Below are 18785 nucleotides of genomic sequence, written 5' to 3'. Positions count from 1 at the left end.
ACTGTCCTAGACAACACATAGACATGGCATATCCTACAGCAATAAATCAAAGGGAGGGTTAAATTGCTGCCTGCCGCACTTTCCGGCCAAAGGTCACATCTGTGAAGGCCTCAATGTTCAACCTATAATGTTTAATAAAGATGTGAACACAAGCTCATGAAGCTGCTTTACAAATTTCTTCAGGGGAAGCTTTAGTCTTCTCTGTCCAAGACACTGCCACAGCCGTGGTAGAATGAGCCTTGATACTTCGAGGAACTGACTTTCCAATAGTTAAATAAGCCAAAGATATTGCTTCGTTTAACAATCTGAAAAATTGTGACTTTAGAAGCTGTCATAACCTTCCTATATACTGTGTGTGACAAACTAGGAAAACACTACATTTTATACCACATTTTGGGATGAGCGAGGAAACCTAATAGGACAAAGATTCTTAACACGAAATGGAACACAGGTAAAACAAAATTTAAAACGCCATCGATTTGTGTATTTTATCATTAAATTGTCCTAGTATTCTCAAACTTTAATTAAAAACAATAATGGCTGGCCAATTTAATTCTCAAACTATTTTGTGATATTATACAAACTTATAAATAAGCCTCGTTTCCACTGACAGTCGAAGCATTGGCAACAACGTTGTCCAGAAAGTCGACTATTGTCTGTGACAGTGATCAAGCACTTGAAGTCAAATAAAAATATAAATACTGAACACCAGTTCGACTTTCACATTATTGCTACTTGAAAATAAATGTGTTTCATATAATATCACACTGCAAAACACTTCCATGTAACAATGATACTCATTCGTAACAAACTGTCCAAAAGTTGAAAAACAAAAAACTACAAACAAAACTCATTATTCTCAAGAAGGCTGTGATGTAAGAACAGTTATACTGTACAATAAAAAATAGAAATCCGACACTACAGTGGACTTGTGAAGAAAGTTATTCAAGTGTATTTACATAATCACAAAAGTTCTTCAACATTTCAGTCCAAATATGGACCCTTTTCAAGATAAAAAAAAGTAGTAATACCTGTGTGCTAAATATGCCCACCAGATGCCAGGGAAAACATGTAAACGGAAAATGGTGCCCTAACTGGAAATAGAGGCCTAACATAATAATTATTAGAAGTCAGTGGATGTCTCCATACCAATACCAGAAGGTGTCCATTACCGTGCAGAAGTTCTGTAGGCTTATGCAGAAAAGAAAGTAGTTCTCTTCAAAGATTGCAACCACTGATGCAGCAGTGGTACTATCACATTCAGGGGGTGGAGTCAGGGAGGGTTGGTTAGCTCTCAAGCAGTATTTACAGAGGATTTTCAGCAGTTCATGGGGAAGAACAATATGTGGCATATCTTTCAGTGGTCATGAATTCTAGGTCACAGCCACAGCTGAGGTGAATGTGTATGTCCTATGGAACAGTCATCAATAGTATCTGGACAGTTTAAAATAAATCCAATCTCATTGTCCAGACTCATTGTGCCCATTGTGTCTATATCCTTTGTGTCTATATCCAGAATATGTCAAGGTAATCCCATAGATAATGAAAGGCATGGCAAGAAGATTGTGAAGGGAAAGGATTCTCCGGCGCGTGGTTCCACTTTTAACTCCAGGACACATGAAATAATAAAAGAAAAAAACCACAATAAAAAACTTTAGGTTAAACTTAATAGGAAATACACTTACATAAATCAGTATTTCTTCAATAGGGGAGACTTCCTGATGATACCTCAAATTTAGAGAAAAAAGCAAATATAGTGTAACACCATTTTATTAACAAATACGTAAAAAAGAGATTGAAAACTCACAAACAGCCAACAGTTTATGGCATTGGAAAGGAGTGCATCCAGACTCCACAAGTCGTCCTCCAGAGTTCCTGGTTTGTCGGTGTGGGTCCTGCTCCAGCAATCTAGATGGTTTTCTGCAGGGATGTGTCACCAATAGGGGGTCTTCTGTTACTTGTGCACAGACCAGGTCTCTCCCTCTGCTGTCCTCCTGGCCGCAGCTTCCGCGTTCACCTCTCGCAGTAACAACAACACAGAAAGAAAGAAGAACCTCTCAGTAGTAAATGAGTGACTGTCCCAGTCTTCCGGAATCCAAAGGAGATGAGTTAAGGTCCCAAGGAGGTCCAGGCAGGAACAGCATGCAATGATTGTACTAGTGGGACTGAACTATACCATTCATCTTAATACGGCTGGCTCAACTATTCTTTTTTCCTTATGGCAAGAAGATTGAAACCCATCACTGTGTATAAACCACACCACAGCAGAATAACAGATATAATTACATTTCAAACAGCTACATGTGAGACACGTGGTTTCTGGAAGTGACACCCACATCAGCTATTGGGCAGAACCAACCCCCATATCAAAGTGTCAGGGAAATTGCTTAGAGGTGTAGAAGAACACACTAGCTAGAGCACCACCATGTTAGGTAACTAGGGTTCCAATAAGAACAGACAAGTTAGTGTAACCTGTCATAGCGTATATATGACCAAAACCATAGAAGCAGAATGACAGATGTAATTGGACCACTGTAAAAGGGACATATGGTTTATGGAAGGGACACCCACCTCAACTTTATTTTGAAACCTACCCCCCTATCTATTCAGAGGAATAAACCTAACTGGAACACCCACATATTTGGGCCACTGGAATTTCTCACACCCACAATATGTGGACCGAATAAAAAGCCTCTCTTTTTGTTGTTACTGAATTTAATTCACTACTCAATAATATCACATTCAGAGTCAGTCACTCATTGCTACTAAGACTTAGTCTTCCCAGGTTAATAATTGTGAGCAAAATGTTAACAAAAAGGAGTATGTCCTTATTTTTTGGGCGTTCGCTTCTACCCATACAGTATGTTACCGAGAGATGGAACAGAACAGTAGCTGTGGTTTAGGACAGTACATATACTAACATATATTAATAAACACAAGCCAAGCACTGTGTCAATGGGAACCTGAATGTTACCTAATTGGAGGCTGGCCGTCCTGCACTGCCAGGTGCCAATTTGCCAATTCCACCACCGGTGCAACACCTTTGCTGTACAGTTCAGGAAGCGCCATGCTAGAGAAACATGATCTGCTTATGATTCTCCAGCATAGCTCTGCAGTTTGCATAATCAGTCTGAGCCCCTGAGATTCAACAAATTTGCATGGTAACAAGTCCATAGCAAGCATTTTAGCAAAATTTCCATGCAGCAGCAGAGCTCTGTCATGCGAGTGGTGGAATTTATTCACCTTTTCAAGCGCTTTCCGAACTGTGGGCTTCTGCTGTTGCATTGGGCTGCTTGTATTAGTACTAGGAGCAGTAGCACTTACATCATGTCTGCTTTACAAACTGCTGCTGCACAGGAGAGCATGTCTACCACCCACACCATCATGAAGAGGAGGAAGACGAAGACGAAGATTATGACAATGACGAAGACAATGACGAAGACAATCATGAAGACGAAGACGAAGAGTTCAATTTTAGTCGTGTCTCCAGTTGTATATATATATATATATATATATATATATATATATATCCCTCCAAATAAATAGAGGAGCGATGCCGGTGCTGAAAAATTAGCAAACCTGAGGTACCCTGGGAGATATGCTAATGACTTTGTAAAGTACATTTGCAAACACACACAGCTACTGAGATTGTGACCTCAAGTAATAATACAAAAGATAAAAAGCCCTAGTGCTTTATCCAATATGACATAGTCATACAGTGTATAGTTAAAAACGTATCTGTTTTTCTTTTCATAAGTGAGGACATTTAGTTCAATTCTTTGGTCATAGCATTTTAAGCTTGCAAACCACACCACGGTAGCTCCTTTTTTGCAAGTCCTAACACTGCTGCACCCGCAAAAAGCACTGAGGCTTATTTCTTTTGTGGGTGCAGTAGTGTTAGTAGGGTTAGGACTTGCATAAGAAAGGCTACTGTGGCATGGTTTGCAAGCTTAAAATGCTTTGGCCAAGGAATTGAACTACTGTAAATGAACTTAATTTATGAAGAGAAAAGCAGACAAGTATTTAACTATATAATTTTTCATATTTGATGTAGCACTGAGACTTTTTGTCTCATGCAAAGTATATTTAAATGAATTACAGACCACACATCCTAAAATACATTTCTATAACAACTTATTGAGTTGATAAGCCTAAGGCATGTAGTGACTGGAATGGTGTACTGGTGTCAGACCCAGAGGGACCAGAACCCCAAATCACTGCTTTTCTAGGCAGCATCTCTAACATGTGTGCAAACCAGCTGATTGCTAAAACTTGAGGCTGCACCCCTATTTATATACTCCTCCCATTATAATTTGCTGATTCGGATTACGTTTGCCGATGTACTGTAGCTTCTGATTATAGATTCGGAAGCCGAATCCGTCATGTGGATTACTAGTGATAGAAAAAAAACGAATGTGCTTTTTTTAAGATTGAATGCGCAGCTGAAAGGAATTTGCCAATCCGGTCCCAAATTACGATAAAAATGTCACCAATCTGTTGTTTTGTTTGACCATACTCATTCTATCAGTGCAGTTACCAAGACTGTCTGTGGGAAATGCTGAGTTATTACAAGAAGTAAAATATTGAAACAAATAACTTTTCATAGAATTTTGAGGCATCTGTAATAGTGGTGGTGTCTACTTTTAAACAGTATCTGACAAAGATTAATATCGGTATGTCACAGTAAATCATTCCTGTCCAGAATAATGATATTGAAAGGCATGGATGGAAGACTACAAAGCATATATGACTAAAATAAAGCCGCAGAGCTATTTGTCAGTTGACAAATATCAAGCAAAAGATCACATTACAGGAAAAAAACGCTGGTTGGAGTTGATCAGTAGCCTTTTCAACCCCATCAAAAAAAAAACATGACTCCACAGTTATAATAACTAATTCAGTCTTAGCATTCACAGACTGTGCTCATTTAAATTCCAAAGTATTAAATTAATACTTTTCTTTTATCACCCCCTTTTAATATACTCCACACAGTAGAATAATGTCAGTGTGCTTGCATTATTCACAGAATTTAGTACAGTAGTTTCCTCTTCTTCATTAGATGGATATATTCACAGTTTTATTAGTACATCTTAGCAATTGCCTCTCCTCTACTATCACTATTTGCCCTTACCATTCCCAGTCATTGATAAACTCCAAACCCTGCTTTCTTCACTTTTGTGCTCTTGTCTCTGAATGTCTCTAGAACAAATCACACACTTTCTTTTGTTAGGACATTGTTCTATTTATTACTATATAAAAGTACAGTACTTAAAGACTTCCGGTGACGTCGACTCAGATGGCAGCCTAGAGAGACAGCTCCGGAGACCTCCCGGAATAACAGCGTTTAGAAGAGCATTAAACCGTGACAATCACTCCCTGGAACGACGGGATATTGCAAGAAAACAAGATGACGTTGAATAAACAACCGAAAAGACAAAATCCCCCAAGTGTCTCTAACTACTTTGCTGCGAGTCAGCACCTGACCCCCCCACATCGAGACCTCCCAAGATGGTGGCGCGGAGTGCATGCCGGGGATCCGAGCGGAGTCCAGCTGATGATGTCGGGAGACCCGAAAGAAGACTAAACAGAGAATATATGGAGGAACTATTCTCTAGAATGAGGCGAGGCTTCCAAGAGGACCTCACCTCAGCAATTAAAGAGATCAGATCAGAACTAAACAATCTAACAGAGCGCACTGACAGAGTGGAACTTAAAATGGAGGAAGTGGCGGGAAACCACTCAGCCATGGAGGATGACATGAACAGAATGGAGTTCGAGCTGAGGGCTATGAAAGACCAAATAGAGGATCAGGAGAATAGGGATCGGAGACAGAATCTCCGCATCCGGAACATCCCCGAAGACATCTCTCCTGAGGCCCTGATTCCCTACCTAAAAGACCTCTTTGTATGGTTGGTGCCAGAATTAACTCACACAAACATTGAGATTGATCGGGCTCCCAGGAGATCCAGAGACACACTCGTGAAGTTTCATGCCTATACCATCAAAGAAAAGATCCTCTCTGCCAGTAGACAGAAGAACGAGATCCCCTTCAAAAACTCCCAGCTACAGATCTACAGCGACCCATCTAGGTCCACTATTGAGAGGAGAAGAGAGATGCGCCCAGTCACAGAGGCTCTGAGAAACCACAGCATCCGATACCAGTGGGGATCTCCATTCAAACTGCTGGTCTCACAAAATGGAAAATATTATTCATTTACCTACCCGGAGGATGCTCCTCGCTTCCTAAAAGAGCTAGGTCTGCCTCCACTGAGGGAGGGAGAAGAGGAGAGAGACGCCGGTGCTGACGTGACAAGACTGAGGGAGCGCCGGGGCTCACCACCAAAAGGTTCCCCAGAGCTACACCCTGAGTGAAGCGAAAATCTGGATACTCCATGCGGTCCTGAATTCCTGAGCATCGCGTACCTGGAGGGCCCTGATCCTGCCGCTCTTTCCCTTGTGGCTGGGGGTGGGAGGTGGGTTCCTGACCATGTCTCCCCCGGGCCCCCCACCCCCATGTGCATGCGAGTGGGCCTGGGTGCCAAAGGAGTCCCCGGGGGTCGAGGTGCCTGGACGTGGGCATCGGTGGGAAGGTGGCTGGGCCGGGAGGCCGTGGAGCTGGACCCTGGGGGCCTCACTGTGTGGGGGATCATGCGGCTGGGGGGGAGGGACCGGGATTTTTCAGGGGGTCGGGAGCCTCTCCACGGATCGGGGGGTGGTTGAGGGGGTTCAGGTTCCATTGCTTGGGATCAAGGGCCCGCGAGGAGGCCGGATGCTGCGCCTCAGACTTGGCCCTGAGGTCTCACCTCACTGTTGCGCAAAAGTCTTTGAGGGTGGTATGTTCTTTCTAAATGTCTATTTTTTTCCGTTAAAGTCAATCCACTGACTGCTTGAAACAAGGGGTTCTTCTCCCCTGTAGGGGCCTCTCCTGATAGCCATCAGACCCAATGTATCACCGCTAGGCAGAGCACAAAGCTCCTTGCCAAGAGCTAATAAGACAGAATGGCTCAAATTGTTTAATATATGCATATAGACTTTAGGTGCCTTTTGAGCACCATATAAAGATGTTTCTTTTTTGGGTTTCAATATTGTAAAGTTCTATTGTTGTGTGTTATGTTAATAGCAAGAACCAGCAAAAATCACTAACAACTCTAGTATGATGTCTCTTGGGCCCCTCTCCCCCCTCACCTCTCCCTCTCCCCTCTCCCCTCTCCCCCCTCCCATCTCCCCCTTCCCTACCCACTCCCCCCTCCCCCTTCTCCAACCTCCCCTCCTTATAGAGCCCTCTATAAAAATCCAATGGCTTTTGTAAAACTCCCGGGCGAAGACTCAGTTCCCATAAAAATTTAGAACGGTACATGACAAGGCTGCCCCTTGTCCCCACTCCTCTTTGCACTCTCAATTGAACCCCAGGCGGTAACAATTAGACAAAATCTGGATATAAAGGGGGTCTCATCAGGGACAGAGAACACAAGATTTGCCTGTTCGCAGATGACATCTTCCTATCATTAGTCTCCCCCATGACGACCCTACCTAACCTCCATTCTCAATTAGAAAAATTTGGCCGGATATCAGGGTACAAAATTAACAGCGACAAATCAGAAGCCCTGAGGCTATTTAAGGAGGCTATTCCTTAAATTCCCCAGCCTGTCTGTGATAGAGAGCCAATGGGTATTCTGCAGGGAGTGAGCATCATAGGTATGCTGAGTACCGATAGGCAGGGGTGGAGTCAGTAGCAGCTGTGGGATAATGGATTGAATTAACCCCTTGAATGCCTGGGTCCGCGTGATGTCTGTGCATAGTGAGAGCACTATATATGCTGCCATGCAGTCATGGAGGCTGAGCATGGAAGCGGTCCTTGCGGTGTCTCTCTTCCTAGCGGCACGGACTCTAAACACAGTATGCGGCTGACGTGCGTCACCCGTGAGGTCGCGGGATGCGTCATGTGGGCAGAGCTTGGAGATGATCCCTACCGTGTCCCCCTTCTAGTAACGCGGCGCCTGGGCGCAGATTGTGGCTGACATGCGTTGCGAGATGCGTGACGGGGGCAGGACCTTAAGCCGATCCTCAAAATGTAACTAAAAAAAAGTGAGACTTTCACAAAAATATAATTAGAATTATTTGTCCATTATTTTGTCTTTACCAAACAACCATAGCAAATTACTAAAGCAACAAATCAATTCTTAGATATACAATTTTTCAACCCAAATCAGTACATACAGTAAGGCACCAGCCCAGGGCATTGTGGTAAAATATATAGTATATGAATATATAGCAATCAATTCAAAATAAGCAGAACAAAAAAATTAAATAAAAAAATTAAATAAAAAAATAAGAGTGCATACCAAACATGTCTGGAAAATAATCTATTACGGTGAAATCAATAAAGTGCCCCTACGCGTTTCGCTGTGATCTCAATAAAAAAATACTTTTCTAATTAACCTGTAGGAGCTCCGCAAAACACATAGCGTCGTTTATAGGAGCAGGAGCATTGATAGAACAGGACAATTATGGATGACCCAGTGATATCAGCATCCTTGTCTCTGTGCACCAACTATAAAGAACTTTACCCTCTGCACTTTTGACCATCATGGTCCTCTGGCCTACATGTCTTATGAGTAGCTCCAAATAGTTTGAAAATACTATTTTCTTAATAAATACTACGTTATATTTGGCTTTCTGTTTGTGGTTTTCCTTTTATCTTTATATTTTTACTTTCTCAGCTTGTTTGTACATTATATTATATTTTTTTATTTTATGATGTAAAAACATTTTCAGATATATGTTTTACTTGCTGTTGCCTTTAAGCCTTTGGTGAAAGTGCACCACAATTATATATTTAACACTATGTAGCAAATCTACATTTTGAAGCATTTTACCGCTGCTCTAAATCAGAGAAAGAAGAAAGTTCACACACATGTCCCAGACCAAGGGGAAAGCTGCAGTATGACATTAAGGGCTATAAAAAGTGCTGACCCTGCTTCATGGAAAAGTGTGAGCCTGAAGAAGCAATGCAGAGTAACTGACCAGGTAACTCTCCTATGATAAATGTTATCACCCAGGGGGGTTGTTTGTGGTGCAGTCAAAGTAACTTCCCATAATGCCAAGGCCTATAGTGCCACCTAGGGGACAACACTTTTTTCTCGAGAAAAGTCACACCAATATTTTTTTCTGCTTTAACTCTGAATGTAATTTTGCTTTTGTAGATTGTTATAACTTTTAGAGGGGGGTTTTAAAAAAAAGCCAATAACTGTAATTACTTCAATATGTGTTAACACGTAATCACTTTTTCGTGAATCCCCCACTTAGAGTACACATTATCAAGAATGGATACAGACTGAAGAGGTCTCACCCCCTCACCCGCCCCATCAGCCCAGTGGTTACAGTATTTTTTTGTATCCTGAACCCTTTTGGATTAGGGTTTTTTTTTTTAAGGCTGATTATTTACAGGTTCTAGTAAATCTCCATGACACTGAAGGGGGTGTAAAATTGCCTCGTTATTATAGAAATGGGATTGGGAAGGTGTCCTTGAAGGGTTGTGAGTATTTAACCTTTATATCCTTTATGTCTCTTTGCTCAAATTTTGCCTGGTGTGCCCCAATTTGTGATTAGGCGATTGTCAATAGAAGGATTACAGATGCAGCGGCCATTATTCGAATACTTCACGCGTTGTATACCTCAGAATACCCACGTCATGGAGCGTGATTTCTTCCAACCTTCCCGCCCTAAGACGCAAGTGCAGAAAATGGCATTTTAGTGTTAAAGTGTTAAACACTGAAATTGACACAGTAGCACAGTACTGTACACATGACAATTCATTCATTTCTGCCACGGATACGAAACAGAATCCATGAAATTCAAACAAAGCAACCGCGATAAACGCGAGTGCCTGGGGCGATTGGCCGCGTTAATGCCGCGTGGAATACAGTAGAGCACACGAAAATGGCTCCATCATTTGTTCACATAACGGCCGCTGCATCTGTACCTGGCGCATAAATAAAAATGATATTTATTGAATTCTTACTGGGATTCACTAAGCCCCAATGCAGGCTATATCACCCCGGTTAACGGCCATGATATTGCAGCTTAATGATTCCCAGACTGTATATAGCTTTCTCCTTTTTTCCTCTTTAATTTGCACAAAATATCTGCTGGATCTGAAATTATAGAACCCTCTCTGTGATGTAAATCGAAGATGATCTTTTTGACATAGACACATTAAAACTACATTCACCGAAACGTAAAGTTACATTTTGTCAGGCTTGTAGGTTACGGTGTGTTAAAAGATTAAAAAGTGTCAGCAAACTAATTTAACTGAATTTATTTAACTACATCACCATTACTAAATAAGACTTATGATCCATATTTTCTACATTTTACTTTGAAATGTTTGAAAGTATATGCAGAGCCATAATACAGTATATTCATAGAAGCCCTGCAAGTTATTATTCTGCAGTGCTTTTGGTAACATAAGCTATTAAGACCTGTGATGATTCTCCTGGGATAGAGTTCAAAAGTGCTCTATTACAAATGCAATCAATGCCAGGGAAATATGCTTCCTGCATGCTTCCAAGCTGCTGTTTTATATGACAGTTCTCATAAATAGGATGAGGAGATACATGTCATCTTTCAGTACATAGTCATTATAGTTTAATGTGTCCTGAAAAGTTTATTTAGAAATAATAATGACAATATATTTGTTTAGAGAAATTTTAAATGAACTTATGAAATGCTCCCTCTTGTTAGAAGTGTATGTAACATGGTTAGTCTATTCTACCTCTCTTTCCTCCCTGTCACATAAGTCCTTAGCAGTCTAAGCTGTGACAGGCCATCCTGTGGGCTTTTGACCCCCCTCATGCTCCTCTCTGAGTGACATAAGTGTGGTGGTGACTCATGGCCTGTGTATAGCCTATCAGGTATAGGTATAGACCTTGAGCCCTCCCCTTTTGGATACTCAGAGAGGCAGTGCTAAATTTAGTTAGTTATCTCCCACCTGTCCAACCTAGTGGAGGTGTGAGGCCCGTCTATTCTCCCTGTGGGAGAGAGAGGCCGGCCAGGCCTTCATGGTGGCTGGCTCAGGAAGATCTAAGGCTCCACACTTGGAGAGCCAGCACCATCCAGAGGCCTGGCATCCTCTGATGACTGCACCGCTGTGAAAGATCTGCAGTGACTGCCACAATAAAGATCCATTTGCTTTCATCATACTCCTGTTTGAGTGTCAGTCCCTGGGCAGGAGGAAATAAGTGTGCTTTAGTGGGGACTGATCTCTGGGCACCCTGGATCCCACTACAGCTGGAGGTGCTAAGCACCGAGTAAAGAACGTAAAGAACTCATCAAAAGCCCGTCCTGGTCTCCATATCATCGCAGACAACTCAGCTCTCTTGAACCCTCACATGTATGCTGCACCATAACACCTGTAGCAACAAGTATCTCCTAGAGGGTGGGGTACATGTGCTACATGTAGTTACATGTTATTTGTGTGGAAATAAGAAGAATCCATGTTATTTTCCTAAAAAAACAACAATACTATGAGCCAGCTAAATACTATACTATGAGACAGCTAAACTGTGCTGTGTCTCAGGAAAAAAACCGTAAAGCTATTAATTCACATTTTTGGTAAAGTTGATATTAAAGTATTCTCTAAGTAAGATATTTGCAGTTGGTGATTTCTGACAAAGTTTCATAACTTTGCAAATTTGTCAACAGCCGCCAATAACAAAAATTCACCAAATTCTCAACTGCGCCATGATTTCGCCCTACCTCTACTTCTAAGGAGCACAATATACTCCATATTGGTGAATTTTCATGTAGTTAAGTTAGAGCAAACAAGAGGAAAATAAGTCTACCAAGAACCAATCTGGCTCTTAGAAAACTCACAGACCATTTTCCATTCTTCATTTTGCTCAATAGTTCTCTGAAAGGAGATAATAAGGATTGCTGTTGTTGTTGTTTGCTGAATGACGGCACCGGTATGGGGTACTGGTATCGCCTGCACATTTAAATGTCCCAGTCATGTGACTCAGGAGAGTTAAATAATGCAGGGAGATACCGTGCTGTATCTCTGGAAATAGGGGGTAATCGGGTCTGAAATGAATGCATTTCAGCTCTTGAGACCCCCTGCTTCAATACTGTGATATAAAAATAAAAGCAGCTTCATTACCTTCGTGGTTATCTTCTAAGGTAATGAAGGGGTTAAACCAAAGTACCTGTTTGTTGGGGGTAGAGGGGGTGGGTGAAGGGGATAGTTGCCCCAGGGTGGGTGATTACGCTTGGTACACATGGGTGAGGGAGCAGTTGATAGCAGCAATGCAGTAATAACAGATAATTCAAAGGCCAAGGGTTTCTGTGGCTGATGAGGTTGTAGGTGCAATGTAGGTCTTAGCAGGGGAAGGAGAGAGAGGGACTCATTGCGCAGTATCTAAAAATACTTTTAATATACAACGCCAACAAACAAATCCCCCTCAATTAACACAAGTTCTGTCATTCAGGACATATAATGGTATCTTTAGCAAGGGTAGTCTCTTCCACACTGGACTCCGGTGTGTGTGTGTGTGTGTGTGTGTGTGTGTGTGTGTGTGTGTGTGTGTGTGTGTGTGTGTGTGTGTGTGTGTGTGTGTGTGTGTGTGTGTGTGTGTGTGTGTGTGTGTGTGTGTGTGTGTGTGTGTGTGTGTGTTCTTGCTTCTCTGCATGTGTCCCCTCTGTATGCTGCCGCCTGGAAAACACACTCCGCACTCAGCACAGTTCCCACGTCACGTGTCGGTCCGGTCGGTCTCTCTTCTCTCTGCCTCCCTCTACGCCTTTCACTGGCACACATCCAGTTTCATCAGGGTGATTGGGCCTCTCGGGTGGGTAGTGGAATAGGTTAACCCCTTCAATACCCTGTGGTAGTAATCGCTAAGGTAATATGGGGTAAACCCCTTCCACAACCCTCCTGATAGGCCTATTTACCAATCCACTCTGTTAACAGAGTTCAGTCTGAAAATTCTTTACATTTATTCTACACTCTTGCATTCCTTTATTTGTCCTTGTTTTCCTGCAACCATGGATGTACTATATACATTGTATCAATAGTGGTGGATGAAATTATAAAACTAATAATGGAATGTAGTAATGTCAACAAATTAGAACATCTCTTGAAAATATAAATTAGTTCCGGATCAGATTCTTTCATTTCAAACTCACTCTTGATATTTTTAAACTTTAAACACGTACAGGTAAAATGGTTTTTAACTGCTTATTATTTAATATTTTATTGTAGACATTTGTCTGGGGTTCAAGAGGTTTATTAAACACTATTGTGAAAAGCTTTTTTAAGAATCATTTATGTTATTTTATTCTTTACAACTTGACAGCTGCATTTGATTCATGTATATTTCCAGCATTGTTTTTGTCAACTTGAGCTATAGAGCACAGCTTGTACAGTACAGTATATACTGTAGGTTAACATCTGATTTTTACCATTCTGTAGGAAATAAAGTAATTATTGTTATTATTATTGTTTTCATTCATTATTATGAATCACAAGTTAAAATTTTGTATGTATGCTCGCTCAACTTTTCTTTTCCTTTATTTATTGATATTACACATTAACTAATGTGTTTATCTGAAGTTGTACATTGGATGATGATGATCTTATAATTCATGTAGAAAAAACGGATGTCATATTCACTACTCCTATACAAACAGCTTTTCTCATCTTCCTACTGTACTTGTTTCTGACTTGAACATTTACATTCTTCTACAAGCACATGATTCATAGGAGCCTATTCAGGTACTGTAGCTTCGATAAGTGACTTATTGACAGTTTTGAGCACTTTGAGCGAATTTGTTCTATTCAGAGAGCTCCAATAACATGCCAAACGTGTTTAAAAAAAAAACTTTTTCTTCCTGATCGGTAGCACTCTCGCAATGACAAACTGAGCGGTAGCTCAAAAAATGCTCAAACTCACATTTTTGGACAAATTGAGCTATTCAAGTACCTTCAAAATGCACATCGCGGCTGCAACTCGCAGGTTCTGATCCACAATGTGCATCTGATGGAGAAAATGTATTCTTACAGCATCGGATTGAAGCCGGGGGTCTCCAGCGCTGACCCCCATTAAGATCAGCTCCAGAGACCCCCTGCTTCAATCCTATGTAATAAAAATAAACTTACAGCATGCTTCATTATCTTAGTGCCTAACCACTAAGGTGATGAAGGGGTTAAATACCAGTGCCCGGTTTGTTGGTGATAGAGGGGATTAGGGGAAGGTTGTAGTTGCACCAGGATGGGTGATTAGGCTTACTGGACGGTTATCCCCTTCATTACCTTGGTGGTTACTGCCACTAAGCCCAGGGTTAGAGGTGAATCATTCACGTCAGCTGATCCTTGGAAACACGCATCCGTATCCACACGCATTGACGAGCAGTTTGGGCGAAGCAGTTCCAGCTATTCACGTTCACTCCGAGCTCACTGTATTGTACGTACAGTACAGGAGGCACCGGAATACCTGCAACAACATTCTCTACTAAGGCATCCTAGAGCAAAACAACTGCCGATTATCTGCAACCCACCAATCGGAGAGAGATTGCATCAGATGTGTCTAATTATATCCTACTTCTCGTAAGTAGGGTTTTAATTTCCCCCCATTGGATGAACACCAGCGTTACATTTGGTAGCTGTGGAATGGTGGAGCAGTGGAGCGGCGATGGAGTCGGGATTACACCAGCTAACTTTAAACTAAACATCCCTGATATATGATGCCTATTGATGCTCCTTGGATGACTTTGAAGATTTAGTAGGTCTATCTTTACATACGATAGTTTGCGGGCTTACCACGTACTTCCGGGTATAGCAGATACACCTGTGTGCAAGCTGGGGACTCACCTATCGGTGTTACAGACCTCCGTGACACCTCTGTGGACTTTGGGTTATGTCTATAGGACTGTCGACAGCATTGGCAGTATTTAGGCTCTACAGCATCTTACTTACCACCCCTTGTACTTCGATTATGGTATTGGAGGTGGAGAACGGCTATCTGGGTTTGTGCTGTATAGTCCACATGGAGAAACAGTGTATCCTAAAGAGGGACTATATCATTATTAATACACTTTACACTAGCAGTCTTTTCTTACTATCGCTTCTGCTATTTTGTTACTCCTCTTAGGCTACTCTTCACATAGTACCATCACCTCCTTTGGGTATTAGATATTTGTGAGTAGGATTCATTCTTTCCCCGCCGCAGTGTGTATCAATTTACCACCATTATTTGATACTTTTATTTGAGAGTAAGATCCTGTGCTCAGTTCAACGTTTTGCCAATGCTATTGCTCCATTTTATTTCCACCAGGGTTTATTATGTTTATATTCTGTGCTATTCATTTCTGTGCATTTATTTACCCTAGTTAGAGGTTTAATTATATATTTTCCTCCTTTTTTTTCTGGCTGGGCAGATATCCCATGTTTCAGAAGAGGCTACTATTTAACCCCTCCTGGACCTCAGGGATACTGTGAGGTTCTAGTTACCTGTAGTATTTCTAAGGTGCTCCCTTCTTCACATGGTACCGGATTTTAAATCTTACAATACAGGTGACTGCTGACAACATTATTATTGTGACTTCAGTTTTCTGGAGACGGTCTATTTATATGTTTTTTAGTGTTTTTATTACATTTGTCTTGTATGTTTCATCAATGGTCATTAACTTAATAAATATTGTATTTATTTAGGCGTCTAAGAGGGGATATGATAACTATATACAAATATATTCGGGGACAATACAAAGAGCTTTCAAAAGAACTATTCATCCCACGGGCAGTACTAAGGACTCGGGCCATCCCTTAAGGTTGGAGGAGAGGAAATTTCACTAGCAACAAAGGAAAGGGTTCTTTACAAAAAGGACAGTTAAAATGTGGAATTCATTACCCATGGAGACTGTGATGGCAGATACAATAGATTTGTTCAAAAAAAGGTTGGACATCTTTTTAGATGGGAAAGGTATAAATGGACATACCAATTATGTATACATGGGAAGGATGTTGATCCAGGGATTAATCCGATTGCCAATTCTTGGAGTCAGGAAGGAATTCATTTTCCCCTTAATGGGGTTTTTTGTTTGCCTTCCTCTGAATCAAAAAGTTAGTATAGATATAAGATAAAGTATCTGTTGTCTAAATTTAGCATAGGTTGAACTTGATGGACCTATGTCTTTTTTCAACCTCATCTACTATGTACTATGTAACTATGTATTTTTTTCACCCACTCACAGTGCCCCGTTATAGAGTTTCTGTGAATCTCGTCTTGTGGGATTTGCTTCTTTTCTTCTGTTATTTATTCATGCCCATTTCACTCAATGGAGTACCACCCATAGCATTTTGTTTGGGGCGTGGATGTGTTACTATTTTGGTTGTAGTGCCGCTTTCAGCCCTTTTTTTCTTCATTATATCAGATGTGAAAAGAAAAACAAGCGCAAATAACATTACTAATAAATCAAATAACACAGACGGTATACTATCCTTAATGAGTGCAGCTCCCGACGTAGAATTCAAACCAAATTCAATCAGCAAACGAAGGAGAAACAGGTGCGCAAATCACATCAGGACATGGAAAGAAAATAGAAACACCAAATAGTGCAATATTGTCAACCCCAACAGATGATTTCAGTGTTGAAAGTTCTATCAAATTTGCACTCACGTGTATAACGTGAAATGAAAGCGTTGTGGTTATTATAAGTTACCAACTTTTGTCTCCAAATAGGTACTCCAGATCCATAGAGAGGGGGGAAATCCATATACAAAAAAGAGAAAGCAAAAATAGTATAGTGCAGTATAGTACTGTTTTTAATATTAAAAACACAAAGTATTCCACTTACATAAGTGCCTTTGTTTGTGAGCATTCAGACCACCCTGGGTCATATGGTCAGACAAAGATGTTCACAGCAACAGCATCTGCTCCGCGGCCGTCACAGCATGCACTGGGCTGAATGAAGTTGTCTTCCACTCTGGATGTCATCAACAAGGGCTTCTCAGTAATCACTGATTCACCCAACGCGCGTTTCCACTGCAAAGTCTTCCTCAGGGGCTAATCCAACTTCCCTCTATGTTTCCCTCCCTTAAATAACCCCCCGCATTAATTTTCAAATTACGGAGCGTCATACATGACGTCACTACGTTCGGCGTCACGCAATGCATCACGTGATGCGTCATCACGCATCTATTTGCATGTTCAGTGTGTCAAAACTTTACAAAGTCCTGAAGTGTACTGGCCAGTATAGCCCTATATCTAACCTAATAATCCACCATCTTGTGATTGGATTCGTGGAGGTCCCGCATGACGTCATCGCGTCACGTTTCTCACGCAACACGTGACGCGTCATCACGTGACCGTCAACAACTTTATAGAGTCCTGACATGAACATTCTTTATAACTAGTAGGTACAAGTTAATATGGAAAGACAACACCATACAATAGGTTGAATTGACAAAGCGTCATGAGTGACGTCATTGCGCACGACGTCTCATAGCGCATTCTATCATATTATGCAATTTCAGTGCCATTTGGCAGGAACAATGAAAAAATAATAAATGACTTTCATCATTTAAAAGGCATAGGAATTACTCCAACATTAAATAATATAACATTAACTAAAAATGATTTAAACAAATGGCTATCAATATTACAAATATGATGCCATATATAGACATATTAAAACAGTATTATACATTTAACATAGAAAATCACAATACCATGGGCATACTTTATATAAAAAATAAGTATAAAATATTAATCATTCAGGTGTCAGCATAGATGCCTGTCTTTGAATGGACTTGCACAAATGCTGACAGAAGGATGATCACAAATATTAATTCAACCCTATCTACATATCATTAACTGTTGATGAATCCAAGGCAGAATATATCTAAAAATAGAATTATAATAGTTAGACATAAAAAGGTTAACAGTTATCGATGCTATTCTTGGGAATTTAGAGAGTATAATTACATTCCAAACATCAGGTTAAGAATGCGTTTATGTCAAAATCGACATTTAAACCTCTTGGTTGTAACGTTCTTAACCTATGAATCCAAAAGGATTCTCTCCTGGATAAAGACTGAATTCTGTTTCCTCCCCTCCAGTGGGCTACTGTTTGTTCAATCCCCATATATTTAAGTCCAGAGGGATCTGAATGATGGCATTGTTTGAAATGGAGAGACACATTGTGTGTTTCTAACCCAATGCTAATATTACGTATGTGCTCTAATATTCTCACCCGCAAAGGGCGGATAGTTCTTCCCACATACTGATAATTGCAGGGACAAGTCAAAATATACACTACATATGTGCTTTTGCAGTTAATAAATCCTTTCATCTTTATAATTTCATTTGTATTAATAGAAATAAAAGTATCAGTTTTGTCAACCCCAAATCTGCAAGCCTTGCATTTATCACACTTAAAGAACCCTTTGGGTTTTCCAGGTAACCATGTTTTATTATCATTAATTGAGTTTTTTCTTAAGGCACTCGGAGCTATATTGTCTTTTAAATTTCTTGCTTTTGTAAAGACGACCTGCGGATATTCTGGAAGGTAGTCTTTCAAAATAGCATCTTGTTTCAGAACATGCCAATGTTTACGGATAATGTTCCGAATTTTGCCTGATTCTCTATTAAACTGTGTAATAAATGGTATAAAGTTATTGCTAACTTTTTTCTTTTTCGGAATGCCTAATAGACTTACTCTATCTTGTTTTAGAGCTCTATTTTTCGCATCTTGTATCATAGTTGGATCATAATTTTTTTCTTTAAATCTTTGCT

Source organism: Ascaphus truei, chromosome 2 (assembly GCF_040206685.1).
Source record: "Ascaphus truei isolate aAscTru1 chromosome 2, aAscTru1.hap1, whole genome shotgun sequence".
Classification (NCBI taxonomy): Eukaryota; Metazoa; Chordata; class Amphibia; order Anura; family Ascaphidae; genus Ascaphus; species Ascaphus truei.
The sequence above is the reverse complement of the archived record's forward strand: the minus strand, read 5'-3'. Positions refer to the sequence as shown.